The sequence below is a fragment of the Lepeophtheirus salmonis genome, chromosome 4 (assembly GCF_016086655.4).
Source record: "Lepeophtheirus salmonis chromosome 4, UVic_Lsal_1.4, whole genome shotgun sequence".
In the NCBI taxonomy this organism is placed as follows: domain Eukaryota; kingdom Metazoa; phylum Arthropoda; class Copepoda; order Siphonostomatoida; family Caligidae; genus Lepeophtheirus; species Lepeophtheirus salmonis.
In genome coordinates this window covers 22,644,309-22,656,525 of record NC_052134.2, presented here as the reverse complement: position 1 = coordinate 22,656,525, position 12,217 = coordinate 22,644,309, and the positions used below count along the sequence as shown (strand labels likewise).

The 12,217-nt window shown below is 32.6% G+C and overlaps 1 protein-coding gene across 5 annotated transcripts in view; it reads right to left on the bottom strand.

Moving 5' to 3' along the window:
- The window catches only part of LOC121115655 (uncharacterized), a 33,758-nt gene that overhangs the window by 4,617 nt on the left and 16,924 nt on the right, over positions 1-12,217 (bottom strand). The window contains exons 3-4 of one of the 5 annotated variants that reach the window (XM_071887729.1): positions 835-946; positions 644-768 (exon numbers count right to left, since the gene is read on the bottom strand). The exons of the other annotated variants lie outside the window; for them this stretch is intronic. The gene's annotated coding sequence lies outside the window, so the exon portion shown is untranslated. The remainder of the gene's footprint in view (positions 1-643; positions 769-834; positions 947-12,217) is intronic. 5 annotated transcript variants of the gene reach the window in all.

Sequence of the window (12,217 nt, the reverse complement as noted above, 5' to 3'; positions counted from 1 at the left end):
TTATAAATTTAGACGCTTAGAGGAAATGTTGTATGTTACTTCTCACATGAGGGTCCAGTCTCTAGAGGCTTCCATCAAGAAGGAGTGGACCAAGTTCGAGTCTGACTACATAGTCAAGGTTTGCAAGGGATTTAGGCCTCGTATTGAGGTAGTTATTAGAGCTGTGGTCTCACATATTGAATAAAAGTGGTGACGAGCAGTATTTTTACATGATTTTGCTATATGTATATAAATGTCATCACACAACCATTTTTTTAAATTTTACTCGTGAAAAAATAAAATGTTTACCACTACATAAGATCAATTGTATTATTTATATATTTTCGCACCTCGGTCTGTCTTTAATTCCCCACTAGAATATACTTATATTTAAAGTTAAGTCGATCTTGTAATGTTTGGCCTGGGGATTTTTAGTTCAAAATTCAATTTAAAATTATATCATTCATTAGTGTGCGACAAAGCTTCGTAGGCTAATGAGAAATTTTTGTTTATTTGGGATCACGTGTTTGCAGAGGGTTTCCTCTAAAAGATTTGGGTTTAAATATTGAAATATTTAGCAAGTGTAAAAAATCAACACAATTTTAGCTAACCCATATTTCTCTATATCCATATAAAAAAAACACTTGATAAATCTTTTAATTACATAAATACTCCACTTGATCTGACCTCAATCAATCTGGGTTTGACTTTGGGTACCATTTTTACAACTAAAGTCATTAACACAGTAATGTATAGGCATAGTTGTTTAATTGCTTCATCTATGGTTTGCTAAAAGCAAAAATATGACGTTAAATAAATTTCTATCGATACGACAGATTATTCTTGAATTTTTACTTTGTAAAAATTAGAACTGGTTGTCGTTTAGAAGCCGTTTTTTTCTAGTTTTACAAGAAAGGGAAAGTGCTTTGACCTTGGCTCTCATTCAGACTTGCAACCCGTGACATCACTAGATTATACAAATAATCATTTTGTTATTAAGATGAATTACTTCCTTTTTATTTTTTTCCAAAGCTGTCAAATGAACCACAATATACAAAAGCAGTTCTGGTCTAAACAGAAACAGTTTATAAATTACAATAGTACAGATTCTCCAATTTCTTATCGCAGTAAACTTTTAACTCCCTTGATGAGTTCATTTGCTCATTTTTATTTGGTGCTCAATATATTTTAACAAAAAAGGTTTTTCTTTATAACCAAAATGAAGATTCAAAAATGGATCTCGTTAGCCATTTTAGGTATTATACTAAAAAAAAAAGAAAACCCATTTTTTTTCTTGATACTATAAATAAAGATTTTGCACATTTGTAAAAAAAAAAAAGTTTTATTATTGTTAGTAGCATGAAGGCTTTGTGTATTTGAAATACCATTTAATAGAAAATATTTATTCTGTTTTTGCAAAATGTACATATATATATATCTATAATATAGTTTGTATGGCAAGGTGAGACTCATAGGCTTAGATAATATTATCTTATTGACCCTAAAATACCTGGGAAAAAAGACTTAAATTATTTCTGGATGTGAATGCTATGGTCCTTTTTCATTTATTTAAAATTTATGAACTTTAACAAAATAACTATTATAATCTATTAGAATATTTACATCTTTATTTTTACACTTTCAAAAGATTTTAAGTGAAGGATAAACTGTTTGGGTACATTTCACTATAAAAAATATTTTTTGTAAGATGAACATTTTTCCTTCCACATTGTTTTGAATAAAAATTGTCAAAATACATTAAGCCAAACGAATCAATTGAAATCGTGTGATATTTGTACAGCCTTTTTGCTATGATTATGAAGTTGTAAAAATGCATTATTTTTTAAGATAAAAAAGTATAAAAAGAGTTTTTAGACTAACGTGGAAAAATTAAACAAATAAGATAATTGTGCAAATTAGGGTCTGTCTTAAACATAAAAAACCTATAATTTTTGTTTATAAACAAAAATTAAAATCTAATTTTTGTACCTCTCCCCTAGTTTTTTAACTTGTTTAATTTCTTTTTAAATTTTCTACTGAAAAATACATATGACTTGCCACCCAGACACCTTTGTACGACATTCCACAAATGTGCTAGTTTTTAAACTATTGGGCATACACATACTAACAGTTTTTTTTTCTTTTTTGTGAAAAGTAATTATAGTAGAGTTTGGAATATTTAACTTGGAAATAGCGTATGAAAAATGTATAATTCATTGTGAAACACCTTGAATAACTACCTAAAAGTTACAACGAGTGTAATGTTAAAATTATACCTCTCTTAGTTAGCGCGCGCATATCCTACTCCAAAGTTATCACCACTGACGCTAATAGTTTTAGCACTTTGTAGCTCGTGAGTATTTTAGGGAGTTGGAAAACTAAAGAGTGAATTTTCCTTTCCTTGCTGTTTTCATTATTATTTAATTTCTTGTTAAAACATTCGAGAATATACACATTTAACGTTATAATACTTAAATAAACATAAAAAATGGTCCTAAATCTTCAGGTAGTTAGGCAATTATACCAACTGCTATTTACCTCTTAATTGCTCCCTATTATTGCCATATTATTTATCCACAATTTTTACAATGAATTTGATATATATCATATTAAAATCCGACATAGTATTTTATTTCATACCGTATTGTAATATTGTTAGTAGCATTTAATTAAAGGCATAGATACACATGTACACATATTTGTATTTGATAGCCAAAATTTCTTCACATAAATAATAATGGGCAATATATATACCGGGGCGTGCAAAATTATTTACCGATGATGTAAATAAACTTTTTTAAGAGGTTTTGTGGCAACCAATCTGATTATTTCGTATTTTTACTGTTAAAATAAACAAAAATCCTTCCTGTGAGGGCGTAACAACTTCCACACGTGAGACCATGTCCAATCAGGAAACAAAGAGGATCAAAATTGCAACCCTCCTCCGAGCGGGAGTGCCTCATTACAACATTAAGGAACAGGTTGGGACCTCGTTGAAGACAATTTACAACGTTTCCAAGCGCTTGAAGGCTGGGGGTGATCTCAAGCATTTCCCTGGGGCTGGCAGGAAGCCCACTGTCTTAACAAGGCAAGTAAAGGCAGTGTTCAAGAGGACTCCCAACAGGTCCATTGCCGATATGGCCAGAAAAGATGGGAACATCGACATCAACTGTTTCAAGGACATTGAAAAGGGCTAGAGGAAAGTCCCTGAGGCGTACTGAACGCCCTCTGCTAACTGAACGTCAGCGAGAAGTCAGACTTGAGCGTGCCAAGAAAATCTTGAATGATATCAAGAGCTCATCTAGACGCATCATCCTTTTTTTCAGATGAGAAAACTTTTACGGTAGATCCTCTTTTCAAATGGCAAAATGGCCGTGTTGTGAGCTTTGGAGATCCAACGGGAAGGCCATGAAGCCGGTATGGTTCTCCACTGGCTCAGATTAACAGCGGAGGATTATGTGAAGATTCTGGCGTCCAAGGTCCTTCTGTGGATCAAATCCATAGTCGGCAAATCTCCATGGGGTTTTCAACAGGATGGAGCACCCGCCCACGCTTCCAAGAAAGCTCAGGAGTGGCTCAAGGACAACATGAACTTTTGGCCAAGGACTACTGGCCCCTCAGAGCCCAGATCTGAACCCACTAGACTTCCCTATCTAGGCGCACGTGGAGACCAAGTCCTGCAATAAACGACACAAAAACATAAATGCCTTAAAGGCTGCTGTCAACAAGGTCTGGGCCTCCATGGACACTGATTACATCCAGCAAGTCTGTGGCAGCTTCAGACGTCGCCTGACCAGAGTCATTGAGTCAAATGGTGGCTACATTGATTAAATTTGATCACAAACTATTTTATTATTCTAAAAATGTATGAATAAATTGTTTCTCAAGTCATTCGAAATGTCATTATTGTCCGTGATATGTTCTGAACAAAAATCGGTAAATAATTCTGCACACCCTGGTATAGGTCTATCAATCAGATAAATCATATGTACAATTCAAGCCTATTTACAAAGTAAATAGGCTTGAAAAATGACGCCTCAGTGACAATTAAAGATTTTTGAGAAGTCAACCCCAACCCAAAAGGTGCATGTCAATGGGGTTGGCATAAATGCTGTAACGGAGCCAAAAGAATCTTGGAACGAAGAAGATGGGCTTGTTTCATTACTGGTGTCTAAAGGGGCCTTTCCACCTTCCCAACGGTCTTTCCACCCACTTTTGGACAGTCTGGTGTATAAACTCGAGATCTCTTGCATGGAACCTCATGGACTCGAGGGATTGGCCTGTGCTGTTTTCTTTAACTCTCCCTTGTCTAGTTTGCCCTTATTGACAGAGTCTTTATTCTTCTCTAATATTGAAGACTTCCTGAAACTATAAAGAGTACTGCAAGTTAGATAAAATTGTCGTCAAATAAGTATACCGAGTGATCCATTAAAATCGGAACACTTTGAACTTTAAACTTCAACAGGATTTAATTTATTAAATAACAATAGAATTTCAACAAAATTAATACTATAAATAGATGTGTATCTGAGCTTTCCTAATCATAAGCTGGCTGACAGTGGTTTTGAGGGAGTCGGTGTTTTGATGAAGGGCACAGCAGGTCATCCCTCTACATGCACTCAAAATTTATAGGGATCTGGGTTGTAGGGGGGCCGAAAGTGTCAAAAAAAGAGTTTTTCTTAAACCCATCCGGATCTAGTTCGACCTTTTTGACAGAGCCCTTCCTCTTCTCCAAAGTTTCAAATGCTCAAACTTGGCCTCATAATGAAAGACAGTACTGCTATCCTATATATATATATATATTTAATCCCTTCAGTATGGGTAATTTAAAATAACAATTCCCAGTACTTTTTGACAGAATGCAGAAATTACTTTATACAAATTTAGGGAATAAAATTAGAACGCATCAGTTTTTAATGAGGAAACGTATAAAATTTTGTTGCTATCGTTGTACACCTTAGTTTTTACATTGAAAAGAATTCATGGAATCAAATGGAAATACAAGGAAACGATATTTACACGAAACAGTTAATTAAATTCACTGAACATTGATTAAAAATAGAAAAATAACAAATAAATCGTATTAAAGTTACTTTCAAGATAAATAAAGAATGGAATAAAATCATGTTTCATGTTTAAGGAGCATACTGAAAGTTTTTGACATTAAAATGCAAAATGAAAGGATTATTAATTATTTTCTTTCATTTTTGGTGTATATAATACCCCAATTTATTAACAGGGTGGTTAAAAAAGTAGAAATTGAAACAACTAAACAATAATGCTCCACAAAATAAGAGATTCAATTAATCATTATTTACCAATGCCACATATAATTATAATTAATCACTATCTTTTAAGGTTATTGGAATCGACAAGAACCTGCATTTTTTGAAGTATTATAATCGGTCATCAATTATTATTATGGTTTATAAAATGAATGGACAAATAAAGCCATAGATATACGGAAAAGCTATCATGTGTTTTAACGAATAACTTTGCTTTTTAATGGACACAACAATTATACAAAGCTTTTTAACTTGCCAGTAACAACTACTATAAAAAAGTTGAAAAAAAGAAGATTATACCAGTAAGGAATTGCGAACGCCTGTATGAATATTGCCGTTATTTTTTTTTATTTTTTTTTTTCGAGTGAAGTTACATTGAGATAAAATATCCATTTTAAAAAAATGTACTCTTTCAGAAGTAAACACAGTTTGACTCGCCAGTGAACAGATTGGCAGCTCTTGACCATGAAGGCGTAGCAGGCTGTCAAGATGGCAGCTTGGAGCGAATCCAAATTTGGATGAGAGGGGCGGTAGACATTATATCCAAGTCACTTCAAACTGGGGGGTACAAGACGTTGATATCAGGGCTGGAGGCAGGCCATATTGTTGCTGAAAAAGTTGTGGTGGTTCATTTTGGATGTATGGGCTGTAATGGACTTCTTGATGTTCTAGGCCAGAGGTCTTCAACCTTTTAATACAATGTCCTCTTGAAATATTCAAATGGGTACAAAACCTATTAAATTAAATTGAATTTCCTAAAAAATGCATAGATAAAACCAAACTATTAAATACAAATTTATTCCAACATTTGTCCAAATATAAAAGGCAAAATCAAATTTTTCAAAGCCAGACTGCTTTAATAGGGGCCTATCTGGATATCCTGTTAGTGTCTCAAATAATACGAGATGACTTCAAATATTTTTCAATGTTTGTACGTATTATGCACGCACTACGCGTTTTGAGGATATTGCGATAATTTTGCTACTTGAAGTGAGAATGAGTAGCTGCAATGCAGACCCTGGACACGGATTGGATATCCCTGTTCTAGTCCGTCCGGATGGAGATACCAAAGTCCTCTGCAGCCTTCTCCTCACTGACTCCAGTGGGTAGGAGATCGGACATACGTTACCTTTTTTTTTTGTTGCTCCGACATTTTTACAAATGGAGGCATTAAGGCACTTACAAAATCTGTTAATTTTGCGTTTCAGCTATCGTCTGAATGCGTAATGAAACATCGTTATTAAAAATAACGCAAATATAATCGTAATTAAAGCTACTGCTAGGCACATTCTGCTCATAAATGTGTATGTAGTAATTTTCGCCTAGAATATTTTAACTGTTCCAGGGGTTCCCCTCATAAAAAATGGGATTCAATTTATTTTTTGTGAAAGATTGTACACAGACATAAATTATATATAATAAAACTAGTTAAAATGTATTCAGTCCAAGACGATGTTTTTGAAAGAAACCTCTCATAATTATCTACACGAAATGTATGCATCAAATATTTATGACACGAAATTGTCAATTAGCCATCTTTAAAGTCTTTAAAAGTGAAACTTTGATCTATTTTTGTCTCTCAATTAAATTAAAATAAAGAAACCGGTTTGAGTATTGTTTTAATTCTTTTATATATTTTTTTGAGATCAAAAGTATTTTTTTATTTTACAAATAAAACTTTTACTTTTGAGAAAACTAACTGTCTTTCTTTCTTGAAAAATCCATCATTTATTTAATTTCAAAACGAGTAATTCGATAATACATATTTTATTGATCTTAAATCATGCATTTCGAATGTTTGCAAATCTTCAATTTACAAATTCAATTTATGAGTTTTTTTGTTGATGGGGATTTTCTTTTTTATGCAATCATAGGATTTAGACCTTGAAAAATATATATATTAATTTTAAATGTCAGTAATAATTGCTTTAATCCAAATGTCTACCATATTAAACAAAATGCACTGGTTTTTACTAGGTATTTAGATGTTATAAGTTATAAAAAAAAACACATTAAAATTGAGTTTATATTGTTTTGTAACATACAAATACAAGTCAGAGCGCGTAAAATGCAACACTTGATATCTTAATTATAAACTCTTTTTTCCTCCAGAGTTAATTAACATATTTATATGTTTTTTTTATACATGTAATTATATCTCTACACTTCTTAATTACTAAATATGGCCTCCATTTGCTTCAATTACCAACTCAACTTGGCACATAAATTACAACACCGGTTTTGGAGGAAGTTCAGATACAAGTATTATATCTGACAACAGATAACGTGTCCTTCATATGCCCATAAATGGCGCCTTCGAGTGGGGGGAGGTCAGGGCTGTGGGAAGGGACCAAGTTCTGAAGATAAAATACTGTTTTTCCTTCCTTAAAAAGTTTTGCGTATCATTAGCGATGTGACAAGTCTTGTTGCCAAAAACATTGGTTTCCAAAGGTCTCCTGGGCTCTTACTTCAGGAACATCAAATTGACTCAAAAGCTTCTTTGAACCGTGTAGCCCTTTTTTATTAGAAGGTCTTAAACCTTGTTTTTCGGTCCCTTTGAAGCTTTCAAAGGGCAGATATTCCTTTATTAATTGGTCCATTGTCCTCCCGCGAATGTCAAATTCTCAGACAAGACCTCGCATGGTGGGATCGCCTCTTTTTGCTTCATGAAGTTTTCTCTCGAACCTGGTTGAATACATTTGAGGTCCCCCAATTGATCATTTGGAATACAGTAGAACGATTAAATCCTAATATTATATTTGAAAAATTTGTGGGAGCTTAGCCCGGGGCGTGAAGAGACAGACGTCCAGCTCTTCTCTACTCCGACAACAAAAAAAGTGTATTCCTGTACTTTTTGGAAACAGTGCATAAGTATAGAATAAATTTCTTATTTTTGATAAATAAAAAAAAAGTAATAATTATGAAATAACCACGAAGTATTAATTCAGACGAGGGAATCGACAGCTAACGACAAAATACATAGGGTATTTTGGTGTTGGCGAGGTAACACCGTAAGAGACGTGAAGATGTAAGCATGATTGAGCAAATGTATCAGCTGACAGAAGGTGTATGGTATGAAGCCATATTGGCTAGTCTTTATTACAAACCTAATCGGTCATTCAAAATTTATAAATGATATTATTCTCTTATTGATTATGATGGTGCAATAAAAAGTTAAACATTCAATTTATTTCCTTTAGCTGACGTTAAAATTATAATACACCCATATCATGGCGTTACCTCGCTAACACAAGAATGTCCTATGCATTTTGTTGTCACCTGTCTCACTTGGCACATCATGGTTATTTCATAATTTTTCTTTTGACAAACAAGCGATGTACTAAGAAGACTATACATATGCTCCGTTTCGAAAAGAACAAGAATACACTTTTTTGTTGACCTCTCATCTTATAAGTAGTTATCTTATTATTTTCAGACTTGTTGATCGGAGTTTCTTCTGAAAGGTGATCAATTGTTTCTAGTATCGCAATGGGTCCTGATATTTATATCGCTATATCACAACAAAAATAGCAAAAAAAAATAAAAATCGATCCCATCAATTTGTATCATGTAATAGTACTGTGGTTCTCGAGACCGGTTTATGTCTTGAGAATGCTCTCGAAACTGTTTTTATATGGTTTTAGTCTCTACTCGGTCTCGACTCATCGAAGTTTTTCTCTTGAGTCTAATACACTCGGTCTTGATTTTCGTCTCGAACTTTATAACCTCGGGGTTGGCTTGGTCTCGATCCTTATATAGGTCGTGGGAACTGATTTCTGCCGAAATTTATAAATAGGAATTTTTGACATTGCAAATACTGAAAAGTAATTTTTTCACCAAATGTTCCAAAAAGATGGATACGGCCAAGATGAAAGTGGAAAGATGCCTAACTGATGACTTTGAAGGTCTGGAAATGATATTGGCCTACCGGAGGGCCAAAAAGGTACTTCAAAGATACAATGTCGTGCTTCTCAGTAGTGCCAGGTTCGAGCGTTTGTTGTCCAAGGCCAACAGATCCGGAGGAGTTCTTCGCAGAGAGACAGGATCTTTTTATTGCAGCTCCTGTTGATGTCAAAGAAATAGTTATAAGAGAAATAATTTATCTGGATATTTTATTATTCACCGGCATTTTTTTACATATTTTTTTTTGTTCGCTTATATTTTTGTTTTTTCTACATACATCACGTTTTATACATTTGAAAAAAGTGTATAAATCGATATTTTAAGTAAAAAAATATAAATAGGTTTAGTTAGAAGTTTAAAGAAATTGTACATTTGAATTTGGTCGCAATTAAATCGATCGGATCGCTGATCACAAATGGCCCTGATCGTTATATAGCAGTAAATTTCTTATCGCAATTTTTGATCCTGATCCCTCACAAGTCTGACTATTTCTATGAAGAAGTTTTGGCTAATATATACAAAATATAGAAATGTATAGTTAACCTCTTAATAAAATATTACTAAGCAATATTATAATGCAGTGTTGAATAAAATACTATGTAAGCTTGTTTTTCGGAATTAAAAAATAAAAATAAATACATTTTTTGAAAAAGAAACCATAACTATTCACAAAAAAAAAAAAAATGAAATTTTTTTATAAAATCTATAACTATTGACAGAAAATTAATTTTTAGGAAAAATGAAAATGACAAATTAAGAAAATCCAAAAATTTAAATTTAAAAAAATGAAAGTTAAAACATTAATTTTTTTGGAAAAAAAATTTCATATTCAAGTATTATTTTTTTGGAAAAAAAAAATACAAAAATCCACAGCTATAAACAATTTTTTTTTTTTTTTTTTAATTAAAAAATAACATATCTGATATTAAATTATCAGCAAAAAAATTCATAGCTATTTACAAAAAAATTTAATTCTTTGAAAAAAAATCAAATATTAAATTTTTTGCTCTGCCGTATAATTTGCCTGAATGATGAAAAGTTTTATAGTAAAGATCAAAATTCCTTGGGGTCTTGAGTTTTTTGAGTCCATATATATGTATTGAATATTAGTGCTCCGTTTTTCATGAGCACACTCACACGTAACTACTCCCTACTTATTTTATTTTGTTTTTTTTTCTTCTCAAGAGTCAAAAATATATTTTAATAGAGGACTTGAACACTAAAAACGAGCGTCTGCATTTTACAAAAACCTCAAGCTATTCATTTTCTTATTAGTAGTTACAATTATTTTAGCAAAGGATTACCCAGCATTGCTCAGTCCAAGATAATATTAAGAGCCCTTCATTGCGGGCGAGCATAATAATATATGTATTATTAGGAATTTCAAAAAACATGCTAACATATCAGCATATAAAAATTGTTTTGATGAGATGTCTTCTTCTTTTTTTTTTTTTTTTTGCCGGGGTTTATTATGGAATATTAAAAGGGGTCCTTGTTACAAGCTGTCCACTTTCGTAACCCGCAGTCTCTAATGTATTATAATATATTAGAAGGGGTCCTTGATACTCAGGATAAGGGAATGGGTTATCATTTTTCTTTTCGGAATATTTGTTCATCTGCACAACCTGTTCGCAAAGGTATATTTTGCCAAATAAAATGGAGTCTCTCGCGACAATTTCTTATCATATAATAGTTTGGTTGTCTGAATACAATATAAATTTAAATGAAAATACCTTAGATTATCAAATTGCTTACAATAAAATTGTTTCATAATCAAATTGCTTGTAATGAAATTGTATCATAATCAAATTGCTTGAAATTGTATCCTAATCAAACCCCAGGCTTGTACCCGTTCACTATTTTCCCGTTAATTCGTTCAATCGTTCATTTTGTAAAAAAATTCCGATCACAGTTCAGTCGTTCATTTTTGAACTTTTATTTATTCATTTAATATTTATTTTACCTCCAATTTATTTTTAACAGCCTTTAAAAAATAGCGGAACCAACATATTTTTTCTGAGTTACCTTATTTATTGGAAAGGTTGATCTGCGGCATAGACATTATAAGCAAATGAGAAGGAAAAAAAAAGTGACTCCTAACCGAACCCGACTTTCGGGCTGGCTCAGTTTTTTCAACATTATAGTTGGGCCCAGTTGCACCCATAAATAAGGGTCTGGAGTTTCCTTAATTGCCAGGCCTTCTCAAATTTATTTTTCTTATTTTCTGATGGAATTTTTTTGTAGAGGCCTCTGATGGGTTTTTAATAGCATTGCTGATTTTTTCCTTCTGTGAATTCATCTCTGATAGACCCACAGTGGTTTTAGTTTGTCTATAGTGTTAACCTCTCTCTCCAGACAGGTGGATTCTGTTTTTATTATTATTATTTAATGTTAAAGACATTAATGCAAGACTTTGAGGTGCACGGAGGGGGGGGGGAGGTACTTGCCGTGTGAGAGGTCCCGAATCACTTGTCTATATCTTTGGCTACAACCCGATCTGAATGCACTGCTCCGACCAGTTAATAACTGCATATCAACACTAAACACTACGGGGTATCACGGTAGCCCAAAATTGAGCTATCACGCTTTCTGACCCCTCAAAAGTTGCAAATTGTAAATAAAAATCCGTTTTACTAAATAAAAAATCCCGGGAAAAAAATGTTTTTTTTTGTCAAGAAAAGTGTCTGTATGAAGTAAAAAAACAATTTTATGAAGTTAACTTTTTTTTTCTTCCTTTTAAAAAAGTTTTAAGCGCCTAAAAAATGATATTGCACGATATGTAATTTTTTGCTAAAGTTAAACCCCTTACTTATAAGTTAAAATATGTGGATAATTATCCCAAACCTTTGCTGAATGCTATTTTTAAACATATATTATGTAAATATATCAAACTGGGTACTGACACTTAGTTTTAAATTTCCTTAGTGTATCTCTTGATTTTAAAGTTGAAAAAATGTATCTGTGTCTTTGCCCTTTTTACAGATTGGAAATGGCATGGATATTTCTCCAATTTCAAAGGCTTATTCGCTGGTTTCATAAGTTCTTTATCT